We start from the raw sequence: 6,000 nt of genomic DNA, 5'->3' as shown, positions 1-6,000 counted from the left end.
CCTTGGACGTACGATTAGGGTTACGCTTATTAATAATTATTATTATTAATTAATTATTAATTAGGGTTTTAGTTATTAAATTAATTTTTAATTCTAGTTTTAATAATTAATTTGTAATATTAAGCTTTAATTAGTTTTATTAAATTATAAAATTAATACTTTTATAAAATAATAATATAAAAATAATATTTTTTTAAAATTTGTATTTTTATCATTTTTTGTCTCTTTTTATAAATTGTATATTTTTAACGTTTAATTCGTAATTTGTAATTTATAGTTCGTAATTAGTTCGTAACTTAGTATTTTGCCGTAGTTACTTTATTTCTAGATTTTTAAGCTTTGCCGTAAAATCCCTTAAGTGCTTTTTCTTTAGACTAAGATTTAGGTGCTTTAGAATTTTGCGATGCCGTTTTAAGATTTTAGTACTTTTTAAGTTATTGCCGTTTTGGATATAGAATTCCTTTTAAGCTTTAATACCTTTAGACGTAAGTTTTAATTCTTATTTTTTAGGCTTTTAAGTTTCGATGCTTTACTTTCTTATTATTATTTTTCGACGCTTATTTTTTAACCTTTTATTTTTCGACATTTTTCGACGCACTCTTTTTCTTTCTTATTTCTCGACGCTCTAGTTTTTAGGACATCGAATTTTCTTTATTTTCTTTAAATTTCAACGAAAAAATTATTTTAAGCGGTTAAATTGATAGACATCCAAAATTTTCTGGTTCGTAGTAATAGTTGGATTTCTTAGTGGCGAGTTGTGGGCTTCCGATTTAAAGGATCCTGGCTACCTGCTGCATCTATTGGCTATTCGAAACGTGGGCAAAATCAAAAAAGTCTATTAATTTGATAACTTATATAATTTTTATCTTTGATAACTAATAGGATATTCAGTGAATGCACCGAGCAAAACGTTCACCACCTTTCATACGTTCACCACCTGTAACTCGATCAAGACATCTAGCCAGTATTGTCGCCGTTGATTTTTCTTTAGAATCGTCATCTAGTCAACCAAGTACTCCAATTCAAATTTCCGATAATCCATTTTTTGAACCCGACCTCACAATTGAAAATCCGGAGGATATTCAGGGAAAATTCAGAGATTCTGAACCACTAATCATTCCTCCTGAACCACAAATCATTCATCCAGAGATTGTCGAGGAAGAAACCATTAAGTCAGAATCCTCTAGTGATTCAGATTCAACATATTCAATCATGGAAAATCTGGAACCTCTAAGTATGGAAGACCGAATGAGAGCTAAACGCACTAGCCAAGGTCACGCAATTACTCAACCAGACATTAATGAACCAGATTATGAAATCAAAGGACAAATCCTACACATGGTAACTAATCAATGCCAATTTAGTGATGCGCCAAAGGAAGATCCAAACGAACATCTTCGAACCTTTAATAGGATCTGTACTCTATTTATAATCCGAGAAGTTGAGGATGAACAGATCTACCTCATATTATTTCCCTGGACTTTAAAGGGAGAAGCCAAAGATTGGTTAGAATCGTTACCTGAAGGGGCGATTGATACATGGGATGTTTTAGTTGAAAAATTTCTTAAACAATTCTTTCCGGCATCTAAAGCCGTGAGACTTCAAGGAAAAATAGTTACGTTCACACAAAAGCCAAATGAAACTTTATATGAGGCATGGACAGGATTTGGAAAGTTGTTGAGAGGATGTCCGCAACATGGTTTAGACACTTATCAAATAGTACAAATATTCTACCAAGGATGCAACATCACTACACGAAAAGACATCGATATAGCAGCTGGTGGTTCCATTATGAAGAAAACCGCAACCGAAGCTTACAAAATTATTGATAACACTGCTTCCCACTCACATGAGTGGCAACAAGAAAAAGATATCGTTAGATCATCTAAAGCAGCTAGAGCCGATTCTAGCCATGACTTTGATTCCATTTCCGCAAAGATAGATGCTTTCGAGAGACGAATGGAAAAGATGACTAAAGATATTCACGCAATACGAATTAGTTGTGAGCAGTGTAGAGGACCACATTTGACAAAAGATTGTCTTAGTATTGAACAAACAATGGAACAAAGAGAGAATGTTTCATACATGAACCAAAGGCCTGGAAATAATTATCAGAATAATTATCAACCGCCAAGATCAAACTACAATCAAAATTAGAATTATAACAGAAATGTTCCATACAACAACCAACAAGGTCCTAGCAATCAGTAAGTATCTAATAATTATAACCATTAAAGACCTATTTTTCCAATTAAACCACCACAAACCGATGATAAAAAGACAAATTTAGAAGATATGATGTCGAAGCTAGTTGAATCTCAAACGCAGTTTTTCACATCCCAGAAACAAACCAATGAACAAAATGCTCAAGCATTTAGAAATCAACAAGCTTCTATTCAAAATCTGGAACAAGAAGTAAGCAACCTAGCAAGGTTGATAGGTGAAAGAAAACCAGGGAGTCTACCTAGTGATACAAATGCTAACCTCCGGAATGAAACAACTAAAGTCATTACCACAAGAAGTGGTATTACACTTAAACCACCTGAAATACCTGTAATTTCTGATGACGCTATTCCTACTACATAAGCACCACAGCCTGAACAAGATAAGGAAATAGAACCGGTAGTTGAAAAGGTTAATGAAGATAACACAGTTAAGGCAAAACCTTATGTTAAACCATACCAACCACCACTTCCTTACCCAAGTAAAATGAGAAAAGAAAGACTTGAATCCGAGCAATCCAAATTCTTAGATATGTTTAAACAAATAAATGTCAATCTTCCTTTCATTGATGTGATTTCAGGAATGCTAAGATATGTTAAATTCTTGAAAGATCTAATCACAAATAGAAAGAAAATGAAAGAACTTTCGGCTGTTACAATGAATGCTAATTGTTCTGCAGTACTATTGAATAAACTACCAGAAAAACTCCCTGATCCAGGAAGTTTCACAATTCCATGTTTTCTGGGTAGTCTTAGTTCAATAGAAGCATTGGCAGACTTAGGTGCTAGTATAAATTTAATACCGTATTCACTATACACTAAACTAGACCTTGGAGAATTGAAACCAATACGAATAAGCATACAACTAGCCGATCGATCAGTAAAATATCCTAGAGGGATAATGGAAAACATGCTAGTTAAAGTTGGTATTTCAGTATTTCCAGTAGATTTTGTTATTTTGGACATGGAAGAAGATTCTCGAGTTCCTCTTATATTAGGAAGACCATTCTTAAACACGGCTAAAACAATAATAGACGTGTTCGGTAAGAAACTGACCCTAAGTATAGAGGATGAGAGTGTCACCTTTTCAGTTGATAGAGCCATGCAACAATCGCAATCTGCAGATGATACGTGTTATTATATTCAAACTATAGATTCACATGCAGAATTGTTAGAAGAATTTCCAGAATTACAAGGAACAGGAGAATGTTCTTTAGGAGAAGGAACTGAACCAATTGATGAAACTGAAATGTTAGCTAAACTTATGGCTAATGGATATGAACCAACAACAGAAGAAATTCAAATGCTAAAAGAAGAAGACAGATATCGATATAAATCATCGATAGAAGAACCACCGACATTAGAGTTAAAGCCACTTCCAAACCATTTGGAATATGCTTATTTACATGGTGAATCTGGATTACCTGTAATAATATCGTCTTCTCTTACGGAAAATGAAAAATCTCAACTCATTTCTGTGATAAAAGCTCATAAACCAGCTGTTGCATGAAAGATTCATGACATTAAAGGAATAAGTCCTTCATATTGCACACATAAAATCCTTATGGAAGAAGGTCATAAAACCTATGTGCAACGCCAACGAAGACTAAATCCAAATATGCAAAATTTTGTTAAGAAATAAATTATTAAACTGCTAGATGCAGGTTTAATTTATCCAATCTCTAATAGTCCATGGGTAAGCCCAGTTCAATGTGTACCTAAGAAGGGTGGCATGACTGTCATCACAAATGAAAAAAATGAGCTCATACCTACTAGAACTGTAACAGGATGGCGTGTTTGTATTGATTATAGAAAATTAAATGACGCCACCAGAAAAGATCACTTTCCCTTACCTTTCATTGATCAAATGTTGGAAAGATTAGCCGGGAATAGTTACTATTGTTTTCTTGACGGTTTCTCCGGATACTTTCAAATTCCAATAGCACCCGGGGACCAAGAGAAAACCACGTTCACGTTCCCTTTTGGTACCTTTTCTTACAAACGCATGCCATTTGGACTTTGCAACGCCCCTGCAACCTTCCAAAGGTGCATGATGGTGATTTTTCACGACATGATAGAAGAATGCATGGAAGTATTCATGGATGACTTCTCAGTCTTCGGTGATACTTTTGAAACATGTCTTGTTAATCTTGAACGAATGCTTATTAGATGCGAGCAATCAAATCTAGTTCTTAATTGGGAGAAATGCCATTTCATGGTTAAAGAAGGCATCGTTCTTGGTCATAAAATTTCAAAGGAAGGAATTGAAGTGGATAGAGCTAAAGTAGATGTAATTGCTAAACTTCCACATCCCACCAATGTTAGAGGAGTTAGGAGTTTTCTAGTGTAGTGACCCGAACTTTCCCATGTTTATATATATTAATTGAGATTGATATTTACATGATTAAATGTTTCTAACATGTTAAGAAATCAAACTTGTTAAGACTTGATTAATTGAAATATGTTTCATATAGACAATTGACCACCCAAGTTGACCGGCGATTCACGAACGTTAAAACTTGTAAAAATGACATGACGATATATATATGGATATACATATGGTTAATATGAGATTATGATAAGTAAGTATCTCCATAAGTATATTAACAATAAGTTATATACATATAAACAAGACTACTAACTTAAGGATTTCGAAACGAGACATATATGTAACGATTATCGTTGTAACGACATTTAAATGTATATATATCATATTAAGATATATTAATATATCATAATATCATGATAATATAATAATTTAACATCTCATTAGATATAATAAACAATGGGTTAACAACATTAATTGAGATCGTTAACTTAAAGGTTTCAAAACAACACTTACATGTAACGACTAACGATGACTTAACGACTCAGTTAAAATATATATACATGTAGTGTATTTAGATGTATTAAAATACTTTTAGAAGACTTCAAGACATATATCAAAACACTTATACTTAACGAAAATGGTTACAGTTACTTTCCCATTCTTTTCTTTCATCAAGAATTCTAGTCGTATTCTTACCCGTATTATACACAGCTTCAAAACGTACTTACTATGGGTATATACCAATAGGAACTAGCATGGGATTCCACTCTTGATTATGTCATGTATGACTAATCAATTTTAACTTCTACCATGAGCTAGTCAACTAACTAGAACTCCTTTTAACCCCACTCACCACTCACCAATTACCACTCATCATTCACTCCATTTCACTTCCAATTCTCTTTCTAATTATCTCTCAACACACACACCCTATTATGAACGTATTTTTCCAGTAGTTAATCATCATCTTCATCAAAAATCACTTCAAGAATCAAGCTATAATCATCATAGGAAGAACACTTCAAGAACACTTCAAAAATCCCTTCAAGTTTACTAATTTACTTCCAAGCTTTCTAATCCATTCCAGGTAATCATCTAAGATCAAGAAACCTTTGTTATATATAGTAGGTTATCTTTCTTACTCAAGGTAATATTCATATTCAAAATTTGATTCAATTTCTATAACTATAAACTATCTTAATTCGAGTAAAAATCTTACTTGAACTTGTTTTTGTGTCATGATCCTACTTCAAGAACTTTCAAGCCATCCAAGATCCTTTGAAGCTAGATCATTTCTTGAGGTAGTAATGATGTTCATAACATCATTCGATTCATATATATAAAACTATCTTATTCGAAGGTTTAAACTCGTAATCACTAGAACATAGTTTAGTTAATTCTAAACTTGTTCGCAAACAAAAGTTAATCCTTCTAACTTGACTTTTAAAA

This window comes from Rutidosis leptorrhynchoides, chromosome 3 (genome assembly GCF_046630445.1).
Source record: "Rutidosis leptorrhynchoides isolate AG116_Rl617_1_P2 chromosome 3, CSIRO_AGI_Rlap_v1, whole genome shotgun sequence".
Taxonomy (NCBI): Eukaryota; Viridiplantae; Streptophyta; class Magnoliopsida; order Asterales; family Asteraceae; genus Rutidosis; species Rutidosis leptorrhynchoides.
Note: the sequence above shows the minus strand (reverse complement) of the source record.